At 55.0% G+C, this 27372-nt stretch overlaps 1 protein-coding gene and 1 pseudogene across 1 annotated transcript in view; one reads left to right on the forward strand and one right to left on the reverse strand.

The window, feature by feature from the left end:
• The window catches only part of LOC140208356 (NACHT, LRR and PYD domains-containing protein 3-like), a 40242-nt gene that overhangs the window by 10386 nt on the left and 2484 nt on the right, over positions 1-27372 (reverse strand). The window lies entirely within an intron of this gene.
• LOC140207376 (uncharacterized) lies at positions 6319-26238 on the forward strand (annotated as a pseudogene).

The following is a 27372-nucleotide window of genomic DNA, read 5'->3' on the forward strand; positions in this document are numbered from 1 at the left end:
TTGTGGGGATCTCACAGTCTATCAGGACCTGTCAGGGGTGTGTGGGGTCTCACAGTGTGTCAGGACCCTGTCAGGGGTGTGTCGGGTCTCACAGTGTGTCAGGACCCTGTCAGGGGTGTGTGGGGATCTCACAGTTTGTCAAGAACCCGCCAGGGGTGTGGATGGTCTCACACTGTCTCAGGATTTTGCCAGGGGTGTATGGCGTCTGGCAATGTGTAAGGACCCTATCCGGTGCGTGTGGGGGTCTTAGAGTGCGTCCTCTCCCTCTCATGTGTGCGGTGTCTCATGGTGTGTCAGTAACCTGTCAGGGGTGTCTGTGGTCTCACAGTGTGTCAGGATCCTGTCAGTGGTTTGTGGGGTCTCACAGTAGGTCAGGACACTAACTAGGTTCTGTGGGGTCTGACACTGAGTCAGGATCTTGTGAGGGGTGTGTGGGGTCTCACAGTGTGTCAGGACCCTGTCAGGGGTGTGTGGGGTCTCACAGTAGGTCAGGACCCTGTCAGGGGTGTGTGGGGTCACACAGATTGTCAGGACAATGTCAGGGGTAAGTCGGGTCTCACAGTGTTTGGACCCTGTCAGGGGTGTGTGGGAGCTCACAGTTTGTCAGGACCATGTCTGGGGTTTGTTTAGTCTCAAAGTGCGTCAGGAATCTGTCAGGGGTGTGTGGCGTCTCACAGTGTGTCACGATACTGTCAGGAATATGTGGGACTCACAGTGTGTCAGGACCCTCTCAGGGGCGTGTGGGTTTTCACAGTGTGTCAGGACTCTGTCAGGTGTGTGTTGGGTCTCAAAGTGTGTCAGTACCTTGTCAGGGGTGCGTGGGGTCACACACTGTGTCAGGAACCTTCCAGGGTTGTGTGGTGTCTCACACTGTGTCAGGATCTTGTCAGTGGTTTGTGGGGTCTCACAGTATGTCAGGACCCTAACTACGTTCTGTGGGGTCTGACAGTATGTCACGACCCTGTCAGACGGGTGTGGGGTCTCAGTGTGTCAGGAACCTGTCAGTTGTGTGTGGGGTCTCACAATGTGTCAGGACCCTGTCAGGGGTGTGTGGGGTATCGCAATGTGTCAGGATGCTGTCAGTGGGGTGTGGCATCTCACGGTTTGTGAGGACCCTGTCAGGGATTTGTGGGGATCTCACAGTCCATCAGGACCTGTCAGGGGTGTGTGGGGACTCACAGTGTGTCAGCACCTTTTCAGGGGTGTGTCGGGTCTCACAGTGTGTCAGGACCCTGTCAGGGGTGTGTGGGGATCTCACAGTTTGTCAAGAACCCGCCAGGGGTGTGGATGGTCTCACACTGTCTCAGCATTTTGCCAGGGGTGTATGGCGTCTGGCAATGTGTAAGGACCCTATCCGGTGCGTGTGGGAGTCTTAGAGTGTGTCCTCTCCCTCTCGTGTGTGCGGTGTCTCATGGTGTGTCAGTAACCTGTCAGGGGTGTGTGGGTCACACAGTGTGTCAGGACCCTGTCAGTGGTTTGTGGGGTCTCACAGTAGGTCAGGACGCTAACTAGGTTCTGTGGGGTCTGACACTGAGTCGGGATGTTGTGAGGGGTGTGTGGGGTCTCACAGTGTGTCAGGACCCTGTCAGGTGTGTGTGGGTTGTCAAACTGTGTCAGGACCCTGTCGGGGGTGTGTGGGGTCTCACAGTGAGTCAGGAACCTGTCAGGGGTGTGTGGGGTCTCACAGATTGTCAGGACAATGTCAGGGGTAAGTCGGGTCTCACAGTGTGTCAGGATACTTTCAAGGGTGTGGGGGATCTCAGAGAGTGTTTGGACCCTGTCAGGGGTGTGTGGAGTTTCACTGTGTGTCAGGACCATGTCTGGGGTTTGTTTAGTCTCAAAGTGCGTCAGGAATCCGTCAGGGGTGTGTGGCGTCTCACAGTGTGTCACGATACTGTCAGGAATATGTGGGACTCACAGTGAGTCAGGACCCTGTCAGGTGTGTGTGGGGTCTCACAGTGTGTCAGGACCCTGACAGGGGGATGTGGAGTGTTACTCTGTGTCAGGACCTTCCAGAGGTGTGTGGTGTCTCACACTGTGTCAGGATCTTGTCAGTGGTTTTTGGGGTCTCACAGTATGTCAGGACCCTAACTACGTTCTGTGGGGTCTGACAGTATGTCACGATCCTGTCAGGGGTGTGTGGGGTCTCAGTGTGTCACGACACTGTCAGGACTGTGTGGGGTCTCAGCGTGTCAGGAACCTGTCAGTTGTGTGTGGGGTCTCACAGTGTGTCAGGACCCGGTCAGGGGTGTGTGGGATCTCACAGTGTGTCAAGATCCTGCCAGGGGTGTGGGGGGTCTCAGACTGTCTCTTTTGTCAGGGGTGTATGGCGTCTGGCAATGTGTCAGGATCCTATCCAGTGCGTGTCGGGGTCTTAGAGTGTGTCCTCTCCCTCTCGTGTGTGTGGGGCCTCACAGTGTGTGAAGACCCTGTCAGTGGTTTGTGGGGTCTCACAGTATATCAGGACCCTAACTACGTTCTGTGGGGTCTCAGAATGTGTCAGGATCTTGTCAGCGGTGTTTGGGGTCTCACAATGTGTCAGGATCTTGTCAGGGAAGTTTGGGGTCTCAGAGTGTGTCAGGTCCTGTCAGGGGTGTGTAGGCTGTCAGAGTGCATCAGGGGAGTTTGGGTTCACACAGATTGTCAGCACCCTGCCAGGGGTCTGTGGGTCACACAGTGTGTCAGGACCCTGTCAGGGGTGTGTGGGTTCACAGTGTGTCAGGACCCTGTCAGGGGTGTGTGGGAGCTCACAGTTTGTCAGGACCATGTCAGGGGTTTGTTTAGTCTCAAAGTGCTTCAGGAATCTGTCAGGGGTGTGTGGGGTCTCACAGTGTGTCAGGAACCTGTCAGTTGTGTGTGGGGTCTCACAGTGTGTCAGGACCCTGCCAAAGGTGTGTGGGGTCTCGCAGTGTGTCAGGACGCTGTCACTGGTCTGTGGCATCTCATGGTTTGTGAGGACCCTCTCAGGGATTTGTGGGGATCTCACAGTCTATTAGGACCTGTTAAGGGTGTGTGGGGTCTCACAGTTTGCCAAGACCCTGCCAGAGCTGTGTGGGGTTTCACAGTTTGTCTGGATCCTGTTAGTAGTGTGTGGAGTCACACAGTCTGTCAAGACCGTGTCCGTGGTTTGTGGGGTTTCACAGCAGGTCAGGTTCTCACAGTATGTCAGGACGCTAACTATGTTCTGTGGGGTCTGACAGTGAGTCAGGACCCTGTCAGGTGTGTGTGGGGTCTCACAGTGTGTCACGACACTGTCAGGGCTATGTTAGGTCTCACAGTGTGTCAGTATCGTTTTGAAGGGTGTGGGGGATCTCACAGAGTGCTTGGACCCTGTCAGGGGTGCATGGGGTCTCACAGTGCGTCAGGAAACTGTCAGTTGTGTGTGGGGTGTCACAGTGTGTCAGGACCCTGTTGTCAGGGGTGTGTGGGGTCTCACAGTGTGTCAGGACCTTGTCAGGGGTGTGTGGGTTTTCACGGTGTGTCAGGACTCTGTCAGGTGTGTGTTGGGTCTCAAAGTGTGTCAGGACCCTGCCAGGATTGTGTGGGGTCTCGCAGTGTGTCAGGACCTTGTCAGGGGCGTGTGGGTTTTCACGGTGTGTCAGGACTCTATCAGGTGTGTGTTGGGTCTCAAAGTGTGTCAGTACCTTGTCAGGGGTGTGTGGGGTCTCAAAGTGTGTCAGTAACTTGTCAGGGGTGTGTGGGGTCTCACAGTGTGTCAGGAACCTGTCAGATGTGTGTGGGGTCTCACAGTGTGTCAGGACCCTGCCAGGGGTGTGTAGGGTCTCGCAGTGTGTCAGGACGCCGTCAGTGGTGTGTGGCGTCTGACGGTTTGTGAGGACCCTGTCAGGGATTTGTGGGGATCTCACAGTCTATCAGGACCTGTTAAGGGTGTTTGGGGTCTCACAGTGTGTCAGGACCTTGTCAGGGGCGTGTGGTGTCTCACAGTGTGTCAGGACCCTGTCAGGGGTGTGTGGGGTCTCACAGTATGTCAGGTCCCTGTCAGGTGTGTGTGGGGTCACACAGTGTGTCAGGACCTTGTCAGTGGTTTGCGGAGTCTCACAGTATGTCAGGGCCCTGACTACGTTCTGTAGGGTCAGACAGTGAGTCAGGACCCTGTCAGGTGTGTGTGGGGACTCACACCGTCTCAGGTTTTTGTAAGGGGTGTGTGTGTTCACACAGATTGTCAGGATCCTGCAGATGTGTGTCGGGTCTCACAGTGTGTCAGGACCCTGTCAGGGGCTTGTGGGTTTTCTCAGTGTGTCAGGAGTCTGTCAGGTGTGTGTTGGGTCTCACAGTGTGTCCGGACCCTGTTGGAGGTGTGTGGGGATCTCACAGTGTGTCAAGACCCTGTCAGGGGTGTGTAGGGTCTCGCAATGTGTCAGGACGCCGTCAGTGGTGTGTGGCGTCTGACGGTTTGTGAGGACCCTGTCAGGGATTTGTGGGGATCTCACAGTCTATCAGGACCTGTTAAGGGTGTTTGGGGTCTCACAGTGTGTCAGGACCTTGTCAGGGGTGTGTGGTGTCTCACAGTGTGTCAGGACCCTGTCAGGGGTGTGTGGGGTCTCACAGTATGTCAGGTCCCTGTCAGGTGTGTGTGGGGTCACACAGTGTGTCAGGACCTTGTCAGTGGTTTGCGGGGTCTCACAGTATGTCAGGGCCCTAACTACGTTCTGTAGGGTCAGACAGTGAGTCAGGACCCTGTCAGGGGTGTGTAGGATATCACAGTGCATCTGGGGTGTGTGGGCTCGTGCAGATTGTCAGCACCCTGCTAGGGGTGTGTGGGTCGCATAGTGTGTCAGGACCCTGCCAGGGGGGTGTGGGGTGTTACACTGTGTCAGGAACCTTCCAGGGTTGTGTGGTGTCTCACACTGTGTCAGGAACCTGTCAGTTGTGTGTGTGGTCTCACAATGTGTCAGGAACCTGTCAGGGGTGTGTGGGGTATCGCAATGTGTCAGGATGCTGTCAGTGGGGTGTGGTGTCTCACGGTTTGTGAGGAACCTGTCAGGGATTTGTGGGGATCTCACAGTCTATCAGGACCTGTCAGGGGTGTGTGGGGTCTCACAGTGTGTCAGGACCCTGTCAGGGGTGTGTCGGGTCTCACAGTGTGTCAGGACCCTGTCAGGGGTGTGTGGGGATCTCACAGTTTGTCAAGAACCCGCCAGGGGTGTGGATGGTCTCACACTGTCTCAGCATTTTGCCAGGGGTGTATGGCGTCTGGCAATGTGTAAGGACCCTATCCGGTGCGTGTGGGGGTCTCAGAGTGCGTCCTCTCCCTCTCGTGTGTGCGGTGTCTCATGGTGTGTCAGTAACCTGTCAGGGGTGTCTGTGGTCTCACAGTGTGTCAGGACCCTGTCAGTGGTTTGTGGGGTCTCACAGTAGGTCAGGACGCTAACTAGGTTCTGTGGGGTCTGACACTGAGTCAGGATCTTGTGAGGGGTGTATGTGGTCTCACATCGTTTCAGGACCCTGTCAGTGGTTTGTGGGGTCTCACGGTAGGTCAGGACGCTGACTAGGTTCTGTGGGGTCTGACACTGAGTCAGGATGTTGTGAGGGGTGTGTGGGGTCGCACAGTGAGTCAGGACCCTGTCAGGGGTTTGTGGGGTCTCACAGTGAGTCAGGACCCTGTCAGGGGTGTGTGGGGTCACACACTGAGTCAGGACCCTGTCAGGAGTGTGTGGGATCTCACAGTGTGTCAGGACCCTGTCAGGGGTGTGTGGGGTCTCACAGATTGTCAGGACAATGTCAGGGGTAAGTCGGGTCTCACAGTGTTTGGACCCTGTCAGGGGTGTGTGGGAGCTCACAGTTTGTCAGGACCATGTCTGCGGTTTGTTTAGTCTCAAAGTGCGTCAAGAATCCGTCAGGGGTGTGTGGCGTCTCACAGTGTGTCACGATACTGTCAGGAATATGTGGGACTCACAGTGTGTCAGGACCCTCTCAGGGGTGTGTGGGTTTTCACAGTGTGTCAGGACTCTGTCAGGTGTGTGTTGGGTCTCAAAGTGTGTCAGGACCCTGTCGGGGGTGTGTGGGGTCTCACAATGTGTCAGGAACCTGTCAGGGGTGTGTGGGGTATCGCAATGTGTCAGGATGCTGTCAGTGGGGTGTGGTGTCTCACGGTTTGTGAGGAACCTGTCAGGGATTTGTGGGGATCTCACAGTCTATCAGGACCTGTCAGGGGTGTGTGGGGTCTCACAGTGTGTCAGGACCCTGTCAGGGGTGTGTCGGGTCTCACAGTGTGTCAGGACCCTGTCGGGGGTGTGTGGGGTCTCACAATGTGTCAGGAACCTGTCAGGGGTGTGTGGGGTATCGCAATGTGTCAGGATGCTGTCAGTGGGGTGTGGTGTCTCACGGTTTGTGAGGAACCTGTCAGGGATTTGTGGGGATCTCACAGTCTATCAGGACCTGTCAGGGGTGTGTGGGGTCGCACAGTATGTCACGACCCTGTCAGACGGGTGTGGGGTCTCAGTGTGTCAGGACCCTGTCGGGGGTGTGTGGGGTCTCACAATGTGTCAGGAACCTGTCAGGGGTGTGTGGGGTATCGCAATGTGTCAGGATGCTGTCAGTGGGGTGTGGTGTCTCACGGTTTGTGAGGAACCTGTCAGGGGTATGTGGGGTCTCACAGTCTATCAGGACCTGTCAGGGGTGTGTGGGGTCGCACAGTGAGTCAGGACCCTGTCAGGGGTGTGTGGGGTCTCACAGTGAGTCAGGACCCTGTCAGGGGTGTGTGGGGTCACACACTGAGTCAGGACCCTGTCAGGAGTGTGTGGGATCTCACAGTGTGTCAGGACCCTGTCAGGGGTGTGTGGGGTCTCACAGATTGTCAGGACCATGTCTGGGGTTTGTTTAGTCTCAAAGTGCGTCAAGAATCCGTCAGGGGTGTGTGGCGTCTCACAGTGTGTCACGATACTGTCAGGAATATGTGGGACTCACAGTGTGTCAGGACCCTCTCAGGGGTGTGTGGGTTTTCACAGTGTGTCAGGACTCTGTCAGGTGTGTGTTGGGTCTCAAAGTGTGTCAGGACCCTGTCAGGGGTGTGTGGGGATCTCACAGTTTGTCAAGAACCCGCCAGGGGTGTGGATGGTCTCACACTGTCTCAGGATTTTGCCAGGGGTGTATGGCGTCTGGCAATGTGTAAGGACCCTATCCGGTGCGTGTGGGGGTCTTAGAGTGCGTCCTCTCCCTCTCATGTGTGCGGTGTCTCATGGTGTGTCAGTAACCTGTCAGGGGTGTCTGTGGTCTCACAGTGTGTCAGGACCCTGTCAGTGGTTTGTGGGGTCTCACAGTAGGTCAGGACGCTAACTAGGTTCTGTGGGGTCTGACACTGAGTCGGGATGTTGTGAGGGGTGTGTGGGGTCTCACAGTGTGTCAGGACCCTGTCAGTGGTTTGTGGGGACTCACAGTAGGTCAGGACGCTAACTAGGTTCTGTGGGGTCTGACACTGAGTCAGGATGTTGTGAGGGGTGTGTGGGGTCTCACAGTGTGTCACGACCATGCCATCGGTGTGTGGGGTCTCACAGTGTGTCAGGAACCTGTCAGGGGTGTGTGGGGTCGCACAGTGAGTCAGGACCCTGTCAGGGGTGTGTGGGGTCTCACAGTGTGTCAGGAACCTGTCAGGGGTGTGTGGGGTCACACACTGAGTCAGGACCCTGTCAGGGGTGTGTGGGGTCTCACAGATTGTCAGGACAATGTCAGGGGTAAGTCGGGTCTCACAGTGTTTGGACCCTGTCAGGGGTGTGTGGGAGCTCACAGTTTGTCAGGACCATGTCTGGGGTTTGTTTAGTCTCAAAGTGCGTCAGGAATCCGTCAGGGGTGTGTGGCGTCTCACAGTGTGTCACGATACTGTCAGGAATATGTGGGACTCACAGTGTGTCAGGACCCTGTCAGGGGTGTGTGGGGTCTCACAGTATGTCAGGACCCTAACTACGTTCTGTGGGGTCTGACAGTATGTCACGACCCTGTCAGACGGGTGTGGGGTCTCAGTGTGTCAGGAACCTGTCAGTTGTGTGTGGGGTCTCACAATGTGTCAGGACCCTGTCAGGGGTGTGTGGGGTATCGCAATGTGTCAGGATGCTGTCAGTGGGGTGTGGCGTCTCACGGTTTGTGAGGACCCTGTCAGGGATTTGTGGGGATCTCACAGTCTATCAGGACCTGTCAGGGGTGTGTGGGGTCTCACAGTGTGTCAGCACCTTTTCAGGGGTGTGTCGGGTCTCACAGTGTGTCAGGTCCCTGTCAGGGGTGTGTGGGGATCTCACAGTTTGTCAAGATCCCGCCAGGGGTGTGGATGGTCTCACACTGTCTCAGCATTTTGCCAGGGGTGTATGGCGTCTGGCAATGTGTAAGGACCCTATCCGGTGCGTGTGGGAGTCTTAGAGTGTGTCTTCTCCCTCTCGTGTGTGCGGTGTCTCATGGTGTGTCAGTAACCTGTCAGGGGTGTCTGTGGTCTCACAGTGTGTCAGGACCCTGTCAGTGGTTTGTGGGGTCTCACAGTAGGTCAGGACGCTAACTAGGTTCTGTGGGGTCTGACACTGAGTCGGGATGTTGTGAGGGGTGTGTGGGGTCTCACAGTGTGTCAGGACCCTGTCAGGTGTGTGTGGGTTGTCAAACTGTGTCAGGACCCTGTCGGGGGTGTGTGGGGTCTCACAGTGAGTCAGGAACCTGTCAGGGGTGTGTGGGGTCTCACAGATTGTCAGGACAATGTCAGGGGTAAGTCGGGTCTCACAGTGTGTCAGGATACTTTCAAGGGTGTGGGGGATCTCAGAGAGTGTTTGGACCCTGTCAGGGGTGTGTGGAGTTTCACTGTGTGTCAGGACCATGTCTGGGGTTTGTTTAGTCTCAAAGTGCGTCAGGAATCCGTCAGGGGTGTGTGGCGTCTCACAGTGTGTCACGATACTGTCAGGAATATGTGGGACTCACAGTGAGTCAGGACCCTGTCAGGTGTGTGTGGGGTCTCACAGTGTGTCAGGACCCTGACAGGGGGATGTGGAGTGTTACTCTGTGTCAGGACCTTCCAGAGGTGTGTGGTGTCTCACACTGTGTCAGGATCTTGTCAGTGGTTTGTGGGGTCTCACAGTATGTCAGGACCCTAACTACGTTCTGTGGGGTCTGACAGTATGTCACGGCCCTGTCAGGGGTGTGTGGAGTCTCAGTGGGTCAGGATCCTGCAGGTGTGTGTGGGGTCTCACAGTGTGTCAGGACCCTGTCAGAGGTGTGTGGGTTTTCACAGTGTGTCAGGACTCTGTCAGGGATGTGTTGGATCTCACAGTGTGTCAGGACTCTGTCAGGGACGTGTGGGGTCTCACAGTGTATCAGGACGCTGTCAGTGGTGTGTGGCGTCTCACGGTTTGTGAGGACCCTGTCAGGGATCTGTGGGGATCTCACAGTCTATCAGGACCTGTTAGGGGTGTGTGGGGTCTCTCAGTCTGTCAGGACCTTGTCAGGGGTGTGTGGGGTCTGACAGTCAGTCAGGACACTGTCAGGTGTGTGTGGGGTCTCACAGTGTGTCACGACACTGTCAGGACTGTGTGGGGTCTCAGCGTGTCAGGAACCTGTCAGTTGTGTGTGGGCGCTCACAGTGTGTCAGGACCCGGTCAGGGGTGTGTGGGATCTCACAGTGTGTCAAGATCCTGCCAGGGGTGTGGGGGGTCTCAGACTGTCTCTTTTGTCAGGGGTGTATGGCGTCTGGCAATGTGTCAGGATCCTATCCAGTGCGTGTCGGGGTCTTAGAGTGTGTCCTCTCCCTCTCGTGTGTGTGGGGCCTCACAGTGTGTGAAGACCCTGTCAGTGGTTTGTGGGGTCTCACAGTATATCAGGACCCTAACTACGTTCTGTGGGGTCTCAGAATGTGTCAGGATCTTGTCAGCGGTGTTTGGGGTCTCACAATGTGTCAGGATCTTGTCAGGGGAGTTTGGGGTCTCAGAGTGTGTCAGGTCCTGTCAGGGGTGTGTAGGCTGTCAGAGTGCATCAGGGGAGTTTGGGTTCACACAGATTGTCAGCACCCTGCCAGGGGTCTGTGGGTCACACAGTGTGTCAGGACCCTGTCAGGGGTGTGTGGGTTCACAGTGTGTCAGGACCCTGTCAGGGGTGTGTGGGAGCTCACAGTTTGTCAGGACCATGTCAGGGGTTTGTTTAGTCTCAAAGTGCTTCAGGAATCTGTCAGGGGTGTGTGGGGTCTCACAGTGTGTCAGGAACCTGTCAGTTGTGTGTGGGGTCTCACAGTGTGTCAGGACCCTGCCAAAGGTGTGTGGGGTCTCGCAGTGTGTCAGGACGCTGTCACTGGTCTGTGGCGTCTCATGGTTTGTGAGGACCCTCTCAGGGATTTATGGGGATCTCACAGTCTATTAGGACCTGTTAAGGGTGTGTGGGGTCTCACAGTTTGTCAAGACCCTGCCAGAGCTGTGTGGGGTTTCACAGTTTGTCTGGATCCTGTTAGTGGTGTGTGTGGAGTCACACAGTCTGTCAAGACCGTGTCCGTGGTTTGTGGGGTTTCACAGCAGGGTCAGGGTCTCACAGTATGTCAGGACGCTAACTATGTTCTGTGGGGTCTAACAGTGAGTCAGGACCCTGTCAGGTGTGTGTGGGGTCTCACAGTGTGTCAGGACCCTGATAGGGTGGTGTGGAGTGTTACTCTGTGTCAGGAACCTTCCAGAGGTGTGTGGCGTCTCACATTGTGTCAGGATCTTGTCAGTGGTTTGTGGGGTCTCACAGTATGTCAGGACCCTAACTACGTTCTGTGGGGTCTGACAGTGTGTCACGACCCTGTCAGGGGTGTGTGGGGTCTCAGTGTGTCAGGATCCTGCAGGTGTGTTTGGGGTCTCACAGTGTGTCATGACACTGTCAGGGCTATGTCAGGTCTCACAGTGTGTCAGTATCGTTTTGAAGGGTGTGGGGGATCTCACAGAGTGCTTGGACCCTGTCAGGGGTGCATGGGGTCTCACAGTGTGTCAGGAACCTGTCAGTTGTGTGTGGGGTGTCACAGTGTGTCAGGACCCTGTTGTCAGGGGTGTGTGGGGTCTCACAGTGTGTCAGTACCTTGTCAGGGGTGTGTGGGGTCTCACAGTGTGTCAGGAACCTGTCAGGTGTGTGTGGGGTCTCACAGTGTGTCACGACACTGTCAGGAATGTGTGGGACTCACAGTGTGTCAGGACCCTGCCAGGTGTGTGTGGGGTGTTACACTGTGTCAGGAACCTTCCAGGGTTGTGTGGTGTCTCACACTGTGTCAGGATCTTGTCAGTGGTTTGTGGGGTCTCAGAGTATGTCAGGACCCTAACTACGTTCTGTGGGGTCTGACAGTATGTCACGACTCTGTCAGGGGTGTGTGGGGTCTCACAGTGTGTTAGGACGCTGACAGGGGTGTGTGGGGTATTGCAGTGTGTCAGGATGCTGTCAGTGGTGTGTGGCGTCTCACGGTTTGTAAGGACCCTGTCCGGGATTTGTGGGGATCTCACAGTCTGTCAGGACCTGTTAAGGGTGTGTGGGGTCTGACAGTGTGTCAGGACCCTGTCAGGGGTGTGTCGGGTCTCACAGTGTGTCAGGATCCTGCAGGTGTGTGTGGGGTCTGACAGATTGTCAGCACCCTGCCGGGGCTGTGTGGGTCTCACAGTGTGTCACGACACTGTCAGGAATATGTGGGACTCACAGTGTGTCAGGACCCTCTCAGGGGCGTGTGGGTTTTCACAGTCTGTCAGGACTCTGTCAGGTGTGTGTTGGGTCTCAAAGTGTGTCAGGACCCTGCCGGGGGTGTGTGGGGTCTCACAGTGTGTCAGGATGCTGTCAGTGCTGTGTGGCGTCTCACGGTTTGTGAGGACCCTGGCAGGGATTTGTGGGTTCTCACAGTCTATCAGGACCTGTTAAGGGTGTGTGGGGTCTCACAGTGTATCAGTAACCTGTCAGGGGTGTGTGGGGTCACACAGAGTGTTAGGACCCTGTCAGTGGTTTGCGGGGTCTCACAGTATGTCAGGGCCCTAACTATGTTCTGTGAGGTCAGACAGTGAGTCAGGACCCTGTCAGGTGTGTGTGGGGACTCCCACCGTCTCAGGATTTTGTCAGGGGTGTGTCGGGTCTCACAGTGTGTCAGGACCCTGTCAGGGGCTTGTGGGTTTTCTCTGTGTGTCAGGAGTCTGTCAGGTGTGTGTTGGGTCTCAAAGTGTGTCAGTACCTTGTCAGGAGTGTGTGGGGTCTCACTGTGTGTCCGGACCCTGTCGGAGGTGTGTGGGGATCTCACAGTGTGTCAAGACCCTGCCAGGGGTGTGGGGGGGTCTCACACTGTCTCAGCATTTTACCAGGGGTGTATGGCATCTGGCAATGTGTCAGGACCTATCCGGTGTGTGTAGGGGTCTTAGAGTGTGTTCTCTCCCTCTCATGTGTGTGTGGGGCCTCACAGTGTGTCAGTAACCTGTCAGGAGTATGTGGGGTGTCACAGTGTGTCAGGACCCTGTCAGGGCTGTGTGGGATCTCACACTGTGTCAGAACCCTGCCAGGGGTGTGTGGGGTCTCGCAGTCTGTCAGGACCCTGTCAGGGGTGAGTAGGATATCACAGTTCATCTGGGGTGTGTGGGCTCATGCAGATTGTCAGCACCCTGCTAGGGGTGTGTGGGTTGCACAGTGTGTCAGGAACCTTTCCGGGGTATGTGGGGTATGTCAAGACTCTGTCAGAGCTGTGTGGGGTCTCACAGTTTGTCTGGATCTGGTTAGTAGTGTGTAGAGTCACACAGTGTGTCAAGACCGTGTCAGTGGTTTGTGAGGTTTCACAGCGGGTCAGGGTCTCACAGTATGTCAGGACGCTAACTATGTTCGGTGGGGTCTGACAGTGAGTCAGGACCCTGTCAGGTGTGTGTGGAGTCTCACAGTGTGTCAGGACCCTGACAGGTGTTTCTGGGTCTCAGAGTGTGTCAGGACCCTTCTAGGGGGGTGTGGGGTGTTACACTGTGTCAGGAACCTTCCAGAGGTGTGTGGTGTCTCACACTGTGTCAGGATCTTGTCAGTGGTTTTTGGGGTCTCACAGTATGTCAGGACCCTAACTACGTTCTGTGGGGTCTGACAGTATGTCACGATCCTGTCAGGGGTGTGTGGGGTCTCAGTGTGTCACGACACTGTCAGGACTGTGTGGGGTCTCAGCGTGTCAGGAACCTGTCAGTTGTGTGTGGGGTCTCACAGTGTGTCAGGACCCGGTCAGGGGTGTGTGGGATCTCACAGTGTGTCAAGATCCTGCCAGGGGTGTGGGGGGTCTCAGACTGTCTCTTTTGTCAGGGGTGTATGGCGTCTGGCAATGTGTCAGGATCCTATCCAGTGCGTGTCGGGGTCTTAGAGTGTGTCCTCTCCCTCTCGTGTGTGTGGGGCCTCACAGTGTGTGAAGACCCTGTCAGTGGTTTGTGGGGTCTCACAGTATATCAGGACCCTAACTACGTTCTGTGGGGTCTCAGAATGTGTCAGGATCTTGTCAGCGGTGTTTGGGGTCTCACAATGTGTCAGGATCTTGTCAGGGGAGTTTGGGGTCTCAGAGTGTGTCAGGTCCTGTCAGGGGTGTGTAGGCTGTCAGAGTGCATCAGGGGAGTTTGGGTTCACACAGATTGTCAGCACCCTGCCAGGGGTCTGTGGGTCACACAGTGTGTCAGGACCCTGTCAGGGGTGTGTGGGTTCACAGTGTGTCAGGACCCTGTCAGGGGTGTGTGGGAGCTCACAGTTTGTCAGGACCATGTCAGGGGTTTGTTTAGTCTCAAAGTGCTTCAGGAATCTGTCAGGGGTGTGTGGGGTCTCACAGTGTGTCAGGAACCTGTCAGTTGTGTGTGGGGTCTCACAGTGTGTCAGGACCCTGCCAAAGGTGTGTGGGGTCTCGCAGTGTGTCAGGACGCTGTCACTGGTCTGTGGCGTCTCATGGTTTGTGAGGACCCTCTCAGGGATTTATGGGGATCTCACAGTCTATTAGGACCTGTTAAGGGTGTGTGGGGTCTCACAGTTTGTCAAGACCCTGCCAGAGCTGTGTGGGGTTTCACAGTTTGTCTGGATCCTGTTAGTGGTGTGTGTGGAGTCACACAGTCTGTCAAGACCGTGTCCGTGGTTTGTGGGGTTTCACAGCAGGGTCAGGGTCTCACAGTATGTCAGGACGCTAACTATGTTCTGTGGGGTCTAACAGTGAGTCAGGACCCTGTCAGGTGTGTGTGGGGTCTCACAGTGTGTCAGGACCCTGATAGGGTGGTGTGGAGTGTTACTCTGTGTCAGGAACCTTCCAGAGGTGTGTGGCGTCTCACATTGTGTCAGGATCTTGTCAGTGGTTTGTGGGGTCTCACAGTATGTCAGGACCCTAACTACGTTCTGTGGGGTCTGACAGTGTGTCACGACCCTGTCAGGGGTGTGTGGGGTCTCAGTGTGTCAGGATCCTGCAGGTGTGTTTGGGGTCTCACAGTGTGTCATGACACTGTCAGGGCTATGTCAGGTCTCACAGTGTGTCAGTATCGTTTTGAAGGGTGTGGGGGATCTCACAGAGTGCTTGGACCCTGTCAGGGGTGCATGGGGTCTCACAGTGTGTCAGGAACCTGTCAGTTGTGTGTGGGGTGTCACAGTGTGTCAGGACCCTGTTGTCAGGGGTGTGTGGGGTCTCACAGTGTGTCAGTACCTTGTCAGGGGTGTGTGGGGTCTCACAGTGTGTCAGGAACCTGTCAGGTGTGTGTGGGGTCTCACAGTGTGTCACGACACTGTCAGGAATGTGTGGGACTCACAGTGTGTCAGGACCCTGCCAGGTGTGTGTGGGGTGTTACACTGTGTCAGGAACCTTCCAGGGTTGTGTGGTGTCTCACACTGTGTCAGGATCTTGTCAGTGGTTTGTGGGGTCTCAGAGTATGTCAGGACCCTAACTACGTTCTGTGGGGTCTGACAGTATGTCACGACTCTGTCAGGGGTGTGTGGGGTCTCACAGTGTGTTAGGACGCTGACAGGGGTGTGTGGGGTATTGCAGTGTGTCAGGATGCTGTCAGTGGTGTGTGGCGTCTCACGGTTTGTAAGGACCCTGTCCGGGATTTGTGGGGATCTCACAGTCTGTCAGGACCTGTTAAGGGTGTGTGGGGTCTGACAGTGTGTCAGGACCCTGTCAGGGGTGTGTCGGGTCTCACAGTGTGTCAGGATCCTGCAGGTGTGTGTGGGGTCTGACAGATTGTCAGCACCCTGCCGGGGCTGTGTGGGTCTCACAGTGTGTCACGACACTGTCAGGAATATGTGGGACTCACAGTGTGTCAGGACCCTCTCAGGGGCGTGTGGGTTTTCACAGTCTGTCAGGACTCTGTCAGGTGTGTGTTGGGTCTCAAAGTGTGTCAGGACCCTGCCGGGGGTGTGTGGGGTCTCACAGTGTGTCAGGATGCTGTCAGTGCTGTGTGGCGTCTCACGGTTTGTGAGGACCCTGGCAGGGATTTGTGGGTTCTCACAGTCTATCAGGACCTGTTAAGGGTGTGTGGGGTCTCACAGTGTATCAGTAACCTGTCAGGGGTGTGTGGGGTCACACAGAGTGTTAGGACCCTGTCAGTGGTTTGCGGGGTCTCACAGTATGTCAGGGCCCTAACTATGTTCTGTGAGGTCAGACAGTGAGTCAGGACCCTGTCAGGTGTGTGTGGGGACTCCCACCGTCTCAGGATTTTGTCAGGGGTGTGTCGGGTCTCACAGTGTGTCAGGACCCTGTCAGGGGCTTGTGGGTTTTCTCTGTGTGTCAGGAGTCTGTCAGGTGTGTGTTGGGTCTCAAAGTGTGTCAGTACCTTGTCAGGAGTGTGTGGGGTCTCACTGTGTGTCCGGACCCTGTCGGAGGTGTGTGGGGATCTCACAGTGTGTCAAGACCCTGCCAGGGGTGTGGGGGGGTCTCGCACTGTCTCAGCATTTTACCAGGGGTGTATGGCATCTGGCAATGTGTCAGGACCTATCCGGTGTGTGTAGGGGTCTTAGAGTGTGTTCTCTCCCTCTCATGTGTGTGTGGGGCCTCACAGTGTGTCAGTAACCTGTCAGGAGTATGTGGGGTGTCACAGTGTGTCAGGACCCTGTCAGGGCTGTGTGGGATCTCACACTGTGTCAGAACCCTGCCAGGGGTGTGTGGGGTCTCGCAGTCTGTCAGGACCCTGTCAGGGGTGAGTAGGATATCACAGTTCATCTGGGGTGTGTGGGCTCATGCAGATTGTCAGCACCCTGCTAGGGGTGTGTGGGTTGCACAGTGTGTCAGGAACCTTTCCGGGGTATGTGGGGTATGTCAAGACTCTGTCAGAGCTGTGTGGGGTCTCACAGTTTGTCTGGATCTGGTTAGTAGTGTGTAGAGTCACACAGTGTGTCAAGACCGTGTCAGTGGTTTGTGAGGTTTCACAGCGGGTCAGGGTCTCACAGTATGTCAGGACGCTAACTATGTTCGGTGGGGTCTGACAGTGAGTCAGGACCCTGTCAGGTGTGTGTGGAGTCTCACAGTGTGTCAGGACCCTGACAGGTGTTTCTGGGTCTCAGAGTGTGTCAGGACCCTTCTAGGGGGGTGTGGGGTGTTACACTGTGTCAGGAACCTTCCAGAGGTGTGTGGTGTCTCACACTGTGTCAGGATCTTGTCAGTGGTTTTTGGGGTCTCACAGTATGTCAGGACCCTAACTACGTTCTGTGGGGTCTGACAGTATGTCACGATCCTGTCAGGGGTGTGTGGGGTCTCAGTGTGTCACGACACTGTCAGGACTGTGTGGGGTCTCAGCGTGTCAGGAACCTGTCAGTTGTGTGTGGGGTCTCACAGTGTGTCAGGACCCGGTCAGGGGTGTGTGGGATCTCACAGTGTGTCAAGATCCTGCCAGGGGTGTGGGGGGTCTCAGACTGTCTCTTTTGTCAGGGGTGTATGGCGTCTGGCAATGTGTCAGGATCCTATCCAGTGCGTGTCGGGGTCTTAGAGTGTGTCCTCTCCCTCTCGTGTGTGTGGGGCCTCACAGTGTGTGAAGACCCTGTCAGTGGTTTGTGGGGTCTCACAGTATATCAGGACCCTAACTACGTTCTGTGGGGTCTCAGAATGTGTCAGGATCTTGTCAGCGGTGTTTGGGGTCTCACAATGTGTCAGGATCTTGTCAGGGAAGTTTGGGGTCTCAGAGTGTGTCAGGTCCTGTCAGGGGTGTGTAGGCTGTCAGAGTGCATCAGGGGAGTTTGGGTTCACACAGATTGTCAGCACCCTGCCAGGGGTCTGTGGGTCACACAGTGTGTCAGGACCCTGTCAGGGGTGTGTGGGTTCACAGTGTGTCAGGACCCTGTCAGGGGTGTGTGGGAGCTCACAGTTTGTCAGGACCATGTCAGGGGTTTGTTTAGTCTCAAAGTGCTTCAGGAATCTGTCAGGGGTGTGTGGGGTCTCACAGTGTGTCAGGAACCTGTCAGTTGTGTGTGGGGTCTCACAGTGTGTCAGGACCCTGCCAGGGGTCTGTGGGTCACACAGTGTGTCAGGACCCTGTCAGGGGTGTGTGGGTTCTCAGTGTGTCAGGACCCTGCCAGGTGTGTGTGGGGTCTCATAGTGTGTCAGGACCCTGTCAGGTGTTTGTGGGTCTCACAATGTGTCAGGACCCTGCCAGGTGTGTGTGGGGTGTTACACTGTGTCAGGAACCTTCCAGGGCTGTGTGGTGTCTCACACTATGTCAGGATCTTGTCAGTGGTTTGTGGGGTCTCAGAGTATGTCAGGACCCTAACTACGTTCTGTGGGGTCTGACAGTATGTCACGACTCTGTCAGGGGTGTGTGGGGTCTGACAGTGTGTCAGGACCCTGTCAGGGGTGTGTGGGGTCTGACAGTGTGTCAGGATCCTGCAGGTGTGTGTGGGGTCTCACAGTGTGTCACGACACTGTCAGGAATATGTGGGACTCACAGTGTGTCAGGACCCTCTCAGGGGCGTGTGGGTTTTCACAGTCTGTCAGGACTCTGTCAGGTGTGTGTTGGGTCTCAAAGTGTGTCAGGACCCTGCCGGGGGTGTGTGGGGTCTCACAGTGTGTCAGGATGCTGTCAGTGCTGTGTGGCGTCTCACGGTTTGTGAGGACCCTGTCAGGGATTTGTGGGGTCTCACAGTCTATCAGGACCTGTTAAGGGTGTGTGGGGTCTCACAGTGTATCAGTAACCTGTCAGGGGAGTGTGGGGTCACACAGAGTGTCAGGACCCTGTCAGTGGTTTGCAGGGTCTCACAGTATGTCAGGGCCCTAACTATGTTCTGTGGGGTCAGACAGTGAGTCAGGACCCTATCAGGTGTGTGTGGGGACTCACACCGTCTCAGGATTTTGTCAGGGGTGTGTGGGTTCACACAGATTGTCAGGATCCTGCAGGTGTGTGTCGGGTCTCACAGTGTGTCAGGACCCTGTCAGGGGCTTGTGGGTTTTCTCCATGTGTCAGGAGTCTGTCAGGTGTGTGTTGGGTCTCAAAGTGTGTCAGCGCCCTGCCAGGGGTCTGTGGGTCACACAGTGTGTCAGGACCCTGTCAGTAGTGTGTGGGTTCTCAGTGTGTCAGGACCCTGCCAGGGGTGTGGGGGGTCTCACACTGTGTCAGGACCCTGTCAGGGGTGTGTGGTGTCTCACTGAGTGTCAGGACCCTTTCAGTGGTGTGTAGGGTCTTACAGTGCATCGTGATGTGCGGGAGCTCACAGTGTGTCAGGACCCTGTCAGGGGTGTGTGGGGTCTCACAGTATGTCACGACACTGTCAGGGGTGTGTGGGGTCTCACAGTATGTCACGACACTGTTAGGAATGTTTGGGGTCTCACAGTGTGTCAGGACCCTCTCAGGGGCGTGTGGGTTTTCACAGTGTGTCAGGACTCTGTCAGGGGTGTGTGGGGTCTCACAGTGTGTCAGGAACCTATCAGTGGTTTGTGGGGTCTCACAGTGTGTCAGGCCCCTGTCGGGGGTGTGTGGGGTCTCACAGTGTGTCAGGACGCTGACAGGGGTGTGTGGGGTATTGCAGTGTGTCAGGACGCTGTCAGTGGTGTGTGGCGTCTCACGGTTTGTGAGGACCCTGTCAGGGATTTGTGGGGATCTCACAGTGTGTCAAGACCCTGTCAGAGCTGTGTGGGGTCTCTCAGATTGTCTGGGTCCTATTAGTAGTGTGTCGAGTCACACAGTCTGTCAAGACAGTGTCAGTGGTTTGTGGGGTTTCACAGCGGGTCAGGGTCTTACAGTATGTCAGGACGCTAACTATGTTCTGTGAGGTCTGACAGTGTGTCAGGACCCTGTCAGGTGTGTGTGGGGTCTCACAGTGTGTCAGGACCCTGTCAGGGGGGTGTGGAGTGTTACACTGTGTCAGGAACCTTCCAGAGGTGTGTGGCGTCTCACACTGTGTCAGGATCTTGTCAGTGGTTTGTGGGGTCTCACAGTATGTCAGGACCCTGTCAGGGGTGTGTGGGGTCTCGCAGTGTGTCAGGACACTGTCAGTGGTGTGTGGCGTCTCACGGTTTGTGAGGACCCCGTCAGGGATTTGTGGGGATCTCACAGTCTATCAGGACCTGTTAAAGGTGTGTGGGGTCTCACAGTGTGTCAGGACCCTGTCAGGGTTATGTGGGGTCTCACAGTGTGTCAAGACCCTGTCAGAGCTGTGTGGGGTCTCTCAGATTGTCTGGGTCCTATTAGTAGTGTGTCGAGTCACACAGTCTGTCAAGACAGTGTCAGTGGTTTGTGGGGTTTCACAGCGGGTCAGGGTCTTACAGTATTTCAGGACGCTAACTATGTTCTGTGAGGTCTGACAGTGAGTCAGGACCCTGTCAGGTGTCTGTGGGGTCTGACAGTGAGTCAGGACCCTGTCAGGTGTCTGTGGGGTCTGACAGTATGTCACGACCCGGTCAGATGTGTGGGGTCTCAGTGTGTCAGGAACCTGTCAGTTGTGTGTGGGGTTTCACAATGTGTCAGGATGCTGTCAGTGGTGTGTGGCGTCTCACGGTTTGTGAGGACCCTGTCAGGGATTTGTGGGGTCTCACAGTAGGTCAGGACGCTAACTAGGTTCTGTGGGGTCTCACACTGAGTCAGGATGTTGTGAGGGGTGTGTGGGGTCACACAGTGTGTCAGGACCCTGCCGGGGGTGTGTGGGTTGTCAAACTGTGTCAGGAACCTGTCAGGAGTGTGTGGGGTCTCACAGATTGTCAGGACAATGTCAGGGGTAAGTCGGGTCTCAGAGTGTGTCAGGATACTTTCAAGGGTGTGGGGGATCTCACAGAGTGTTTGGACCCTGTCAGGGTTGTGTGGAGTCTCACTGTGTGTCAGGACCATGTCTGGGGTTTGTTTAGTCTCAAAGTGTGTCAAGAATCCGTCAGGGGTGTGTGGCGTCTCACAGTGTGTCAGGACCCTGTCAGGGATGTGTGGGGTCTCAGTGTGTCAGGATCCTGCAGGTGTGTGTGGGGTCTCACAGTGTGTCAGGACCCTCTCAGGGGCGTGTGGGTTTTCACAGTGTGTCAGGACTCTGCCAAGTGTGTGTTGGGTCTCAAAGTGTGTCAGTACCTTGTCAGGGGTGTGTGGGGCCTCACAGTGTGTCAAGACCTTGTCAGTGGTTTGTGGGGTCTCACAGTATGTCAGGGCCCTAACTACATTCTGTGGGGTCTCACTGTGTGTCCGGACCCTGTCAGGGGTGTGTGGGGATCTCACAGTGTGTCAAGACCCTGTCAGGGGTGTGGGGGGTCTTACAATGTCTCAGGATTTTGTCAGGGGTGTGTGGCTTCTGGCAATGTGTCAGGACCCTATCTGGTGCATGTGGGGGTCTTAGAGTGTGTCCTCTCCCTCTCTTGTGTGTGTGGGGCCTCACAGTGTGTCAGTAACCTGTCAGGAGTATGTGGGGTGTCACAGTGTGTCAGGATCCTGTCAGGGCTGTGTGAGATCTCACACTGTGTCAGAACCCTGTCGGGGGTGTGTGTGGTCTCACAGTCTGTCAGGACCCTGTCAGGGGTGTGTTAGGTCTCACAGTGTGTCAGGACCCTGTCAGTGGTTTGTGGGGTCTCACAGTAGGTCAGGACGCTCACTAGGTTCTGTGGTGTCTGACACTGAGTCAGGATGTTGTGAGGGGTGTGTGGGGTCACACAGTGTGTCAGGACCCTGTCAGGGATGTGTGGGTTGTCAAACTGTGTCAGGAACCTGTCAGGGGTGTGTGGGGTCTCACAGTGTGTCAGGAACCTGTCAGGGGTGTGTGGGATTTCACACAGTGTCAAGACCCTGTCAGGGGTGTGGGGGGTATTACACTGTCTCAGGATTTTGCCAGGGGTGTATGGCGTCTGGCAATGTGTCAGGACCCTATCTGGTGCGTGTGGGGGTCTTAGAGTGTGTCCTCTCCCTCTCGTGTGTGCGGTGTCTCACGGTGTGTCAGTAACCTGTCAGGGGTGTGTGGGTCACACAGTGTGTCAGGACCCTGCCGGGAGTGTGTTGGTCACCCAGTGTGTCAAGACCCTGTCAGTGGTTTGTGGGGTCTCACAGTAGGTCAGGACGCTAACTAGGTTCTGTGGGGTCTGACACTGAGTCAGGATCTTGTGATGGGTGTGTGGGGTCTCTCAGTGTGTCAGGACCCTGTCAGTGGTGTGTGGGATCTCACAGTGTGTCAGGACCCTGTCAGGGGTGTGTGGGGTCACACAGTGTGCCAGGACCCTGTCAGGGGTGTGTGGGTTGTCAAACTGTGTCAGGAATCTGTCAGGGGTGTGTGGGGTCTCACAGTGTGTCAGGAACCTGTCAGGGGTGTGTGGGATTTCACACAGTGTCAGGAACCTATCAGGGGTGTGTGGGGTCTCACAGATTGTCAGGACAATGTCAGGGGTAAGTCGGGTCTCACAGTGTGTCAGGATACTTTCAAGGGTGTGGGGGATCTCACAGAGTATTTGGACCCTGTCAGGGGTGTGTGGAATCTCACTGTGTGTCAGGACTATGTCTGGGGTTTGTTTAGTCTCAAAGTTCGTCAGGAATCCGTCAGGGGTGTGTGGCGTCTCACAGTGTGTCAGGACCCTGTCAAGGGTGTGTTGGGTCTCAGTGTGTCAGAATCCTGCAGGTGTGTGTGGGGTCTCACAGTGTGTCACGACACTGTCAGGAATGTGTGGGACTCACAGTGTGTCAGGACCCTCTCAGGGGCGTGTGGGTTTTCACAGTCTGTCAGGACTCTGTCAGGTGTGTGTTGGGTCTCAAAGTGTGTCAGTACCTTGTCAGGGGTGTGTGGGGTCTCACAGTGTGTCAGGAACCTGTCAGTAGTGTGTGGGGTCTCGCAATGTGTCAGGACGCTGTCAGTGGTGTGTGGCGTCTCACGGTTTGTGACGACCCTGTCAGGGATTTGTGGGGATCTCACAGTCTATCAGGACCTGTTAAGGGTGTGTGGGGTCTCACAATGTGTCAGGACCTTGTCAGTGGTTTGTGGGGTCTCAGAGTATGTCAGGACCCAAACTACGTTCTGTGGAGTCTGACAGTATGTCACGACCCTGTCAGGTGTGTGTGGGGTCTCAGTGGGTCAGGACCCTGTCAGGGGTGTGTGGGGTCTCACAGGTGTGTCACGACACTGTCAAGGGTATGTCAGGTCTCACAGTGTGTCAGTATCCTTTTGAAGGGTGTGGGGGATCTCACAGACTGCTTGGACCCTGTCAGCGGTGCGTGGGGTTTCACAGTGTGTCAGGACCCTGTCAGAGGTGTGTGGGGATCTCACAGTGTGTCAGGACCTTGTCAGTGGTTTGTGGGGTCTCACAGTATGTCAGGACCCAAACTACGTTCTGTGGAGTCTGACAGTATGTCACGACCCTGTCAGGTGTGTGTGGGGTCTCAGTGGGTCAGGACCCTGTCAGGGGTGTGTGGGGTCTCACAGGTGTGTCACGACACTGTCAAGGGTATGTCAGGTCTCACAGTGTGTCAGTATCCTTTTGAAGGGTGTGGGGGATCTCACAGACTGCTTGGACCCTGTCAGCGGTGCGTGGGGTTTCACAGTGTGTCAGGACCCTGTCAGAGGTGTGTGGGGATCTCACAGTGTGTGAAGACCCTGTCAGTGGTTTGTGGGGTCTCACAGTATATCAGGACCCTAACTACGTTCTGTGGGGTCTCACAATGTGTCAAGATCGTGTCAGGTGTGTTTGGGGTCTCAGAGTGTGTCAGGTCCTGTCAGGGGTGTGTAGGCTGTCAGAGTGCATCAGGAGTGTATGGGTCACACAGTGTGTCAGGACCCTGTCAGGGGTGTGTGGCGTCTCACTGTGTGTCAGGACCCTGTCAGGGGTGTGTGGCGTTTCACAGTTTGTCAGGATCCTGCAGGTGTGTGTGGGTCTCTCAGTCTGTCAGGACCCTGTCAGGGGTGTGTGGGGTCTCACTGTGTGTCAGGACCCTGCCAGGGGTGTGTGGGGTCTCGCAGTGTGTCAGGACGCTGTCAGTTGTGTGTGGTGTCTCACGGCTTGTGAGGACCCTGTCAGGGATTTGTAGGGATCTCACAGTCTATCAGGACCTGTTAAGGGTGTGTGGGGTCTCACAATGTGTCAGGAGCTTGTCAGGGGTGTGTGGTGTCTCACAGTGTGTCAGGACACTGTCAGGTGTGCGTTGGGTCTCAAAGTGTGTCAGTACCTTGTCAGGGGTGTGTGGGGTCTCACTGTGTGGCCGGACCCTGTCGGAGGTGTGTGGGGATCTCACAGTGTGTCAAGACCCTGCCAGGGGTGTGGGGTGTCTCACACTGTCTCAGCATTTTGCCAGGGCTGTATGGCGTCTGGCAATGAGTCAGGACCCTATCTGGTGCGTGTGGGGGTCTTAGAGTGTGTTCTCTCCTTCTCATCTGTGTGTGGGGCCTCACAGTGTGTCAGTAACCTGTCAGGAGTATGTGGGGTGTCATAGTGTGTCAGGACCCTGTCAGGGCTGTGTGGGATCTCACTCTGTGTCAGAACCCTGCCGGGGGTGTGTGTGGTCTCACAGTCTGTCAGGACCCTGTCAGGGGTGTGTAGGGTATCACAGTGCATCTGGGGTGTGTGGGCTCATGCAGATTGTCAGCACCCTGCTAGGGGTGTGTGGGGTCGCACAGTGTGTCAGGAACCTTTCCAGGGTATGTGGGGTCTCACAGTGTGTCAAGACCCTGTCAGAGCTGTGTGGGGTCTCACAGTTTGTCTGGATCCTGTTAGTAGTGTGTGGAGTCACACAGTGTGTCAAGGTCGTGTCAGTGGTTTGTGGGGTTTCACAGCGGGTCAGGGTCTCACAGTGTGTCAGGATCCTGTTAGGTGTTTGTGGGTCTCACAGTGCGTCAGGACACTGCCAGGGGGGTGTGGGGTGTTACACTGTGTCAGGAACCTTCCAGGGGTGTGTGGTGTCTCACACTGTGTCAGGATCTTGTCAGTGGTTTGTGGGGTCTCACAGTATGTCAGGACCCTAACTACGTTCTGTGGGGTCTGACAGTATGTCACGACCCTGTCATGGGTGTGTGGGGTCTCAGTGTGTCAGGATCCTGCAGGTGTGTGTGGGGTCTCACAGTGTGTCACGACAGTGTCAGGGGTATGTCAGGTCTCACCGTGTGTCAGGATCCTTTCAAGGGTGTGGGGGATCTCACAGCGTGCTTGGACCCTGTTAGGGGTGTGTGGGGTCTCACAGTGTGTCAGGACCCTGTCAGGGGTGTGTGGGGTCTCACAGTGTGTCAGGACCCTGTCAGGGGTGTGTGGGGTCTCACAGTGTGTCACGACACTGTAGGACTGTGTGGGGTCTCAGCGTGTCAGGAACCTGTCAGTTGTGTGTGGGGTCTCACAGTGTGTCAGGAACCTGTCAGTTGTGTGTGGGGTCTCACAGTGTGTCAGGAACCTGTCAGGGGTGTGTGGGGTCTCACAGTGTTTCAGGACACCATCAGGGATGTGTCGGGTCTCACAGTGTGTCAGGACCCCAACTGGGTTGTGTGGGGTCTCACAGTTTGTCAGGACCCTGTCAGGGATTTCTTTGGTCTCACAGTGGGTCAGGACCTTGTCATGGGTGTCTGGGGTCTCACAGTGGGACAGGACCCTGTCATGGGTGTGTGGGGTCTCACAGTGTGTCAGGAACCTGTCAGGTGTGTTTGGGGTCTCACAGTGTGTCAGGACCCTGTCAGGTGTGTGTGGGGTCTCACAGTGTGTCAGGAACCTGTCAGGTGTGTTTGGGGTCTCACAGTGTGTCAGGAACGTGTCAGGGGTGTGTGAGCTCTCACAGTGTGTCAGGGCCCTTTCAGTGGTGTGCAGAGTCCACAGTGCGTTGGTGTGTGTGGGAGCTCACAGTTTGTCAGGACCCTGCCAGGGGTGTGGGGGATCTCACACTGTGTCAGGACCTGTCATGGGTGTGTGGGGTCTCACTGAGTGTCAGGACCCTTTCAGTGGTGTGTAGGGTCTCACAGTGTGTCGTGATGTGCGGGAGCTCACAGTTTGTCAGGACCAAGTCAGGGGTGTGTTTAGTCTCAAAGTGCGTCAGGAATCTGTCAGGGGTGTGTGGGGTCTCACAGTTTGTCAGGATCCTGTCAGGAGTGTGTGGGGTCTTACAGTGTGTCAGGACCCTGTCAGGTGTGTGTTCGGTTTGACAGTGTGTGAGGACCCTGTCAGGGGTGTGTAGGGTCTCACAGTGTGTCAGGACCCTGTCAGGGATGTTAGGGTCTGACAGTGTGCCAGAATCCTGTGACGGGTGTGTATCATCTCACACTGTGTGAGGGCCTTGTTAGGGGTGTGTGGTGTCTCACAGTGTGTCAGGGGTGTGTGGTGTCTCACAGTGTGTCAGGACCCTGTCAGGGGTTTGTGGGGATCTCACAGTGTGTCAGGATCCTTTCAGTGGTGTGTAGGGTCTCACAGTGTGTTGGGGTGTGTGGGAGCTCACAGTTTGTCAGTACAACATCAGGGGTGTTTTTAGTCCCAAAGTGCATCAGGAATCTGCCAGGTGTGTGTTGGGTCTCACAGTGTGTCAGGACCCTGTCAGGGGTTTGTGGGGTCTCACAGTGTGTCAGGACCCTGCCAGTGGTGTGTTTGGGCTCACAGTGTGCAAGGAAACTGCCAGGATTGTTTGGGGTCTCACAGTGTGTCAGGATCCTGTCAGGTGTGTGTGGGGTCTTGCAGTGTGTCAGGACCCTGTCTGGGGTGTGTGGTCTCTCCATTCAACGTATTCAGTGAAAGTAGGAAGAGTAGGGAAACATTGATTGTTGAAAAATATACTTTAGATAATGTTGCAGTGGTAGAAATAATGTTCTTCAATAATCAGGGAGAGAATCTGTTTCATGTTCAGAAACAGATGTGGGAATTTCATTGCCATGACTGTTCCCTCCGCAAACAGCGTGAAGATCAGTGAAGAACAAGTTTGCAGGGGAATTGTAGAGAGTTACTGAAGCCTTCGTGCAGGGAAAGGTGGGGTTTTGATTGTCAGAATGTGGACTGGAAAAGCATTAACACAGGTGACGGCAACGTGATTAGTTTGAAACCTTTCTCTGGAACCATTTAAAAATTAACATCTTTGGAACTTGTTCTTGGAAATGAGACAGGCTGCATGAGGGTTGTGGCCGAGATTCTTTATGTTTCTGTTCAAGGGCTTTGAGTAATCAGTTGAAACATGGGCTACTGTAAGATTGATAATTTTTACGATATCTGTCTTTCCTTCGCTCTCTCCGCTGTTAAATGTGGCATTGTGTGATCCAACTCAGTCTGTGATGATGAAGCCTGACAATCTCTTGAGCCCATGCACTGCCCCGGGCTCCATATTTACAGACACCATGTGCTTACGGATGTAGTGAGTTTCTTATCCAGACGGTCACAATTTAATTAATTGCAATATTATTTATAGATATTTTCAGTCTTTTCCACCTTTCTTGCCACGATCGCACAACCCTCGGTTTCTCTGTCCTAATTCCCATCTCTCACCCTTCCACAGTGTCCATCACACAACACAGACACACATGAATTTCATCTTCTGTGGACTGAGCTGAGGATTTTGTCCCGAATCTCAGCCTCACTGACACTGTCTCCTGATGGAATTCCCAGGATTATTGAGTGGGAAATTAAACTGGATAACTGTAGCAGTGTTTGCACTAAGGGAGTGCAGATGTGAACAGAGTGGGGTTCATTTGCTGCTTTGGGGTTGAACAGAGCAGTTTGGGTGTTACCTGATTTTCTCATTAAATTGTCATTGTAATTCTGTGTCGAGAATTTCAATGGACTCCCGGTTCTAAAAATGATGACCTGTAGGATCTGAGGGAGTTTAGAAAAGTGATTTAGGATGAGGGCTGTTCCGGGGGTTGGGTGGTTGTAGGGAAGTAATTTCACCTTTCGGAGTCAGAAATTTCCCATGGTTTCGCTCCTCAGATTGTCCTCTTCTCCATTCTGACCCCGGTGGAGGGATCTGTAGTTGCAGGACCCAGAAATGTGTGATCCCTTTCAGCAAACTCACCAACTCTCTAGTTGTTACTCATACTGTCCTGTGAAAACTGTCCCTCCAGAAAACATTTTTTCATGTGTCTCTCTGTGCG

Source organism: Mobula birostris, chromosome 13 (genome assembly GCF_030028105.1).
Source record: "Mobula birostris isolate sMobBir1 chromosome 13, sMobBir1.hap1, whole genome shotgun sequence".
NCBI lineage: Eukaryota > Metazoa > Chordata > Chondrichthyes > Myliobatiformes > Myliobatidae > Mobula > Mobula birostris.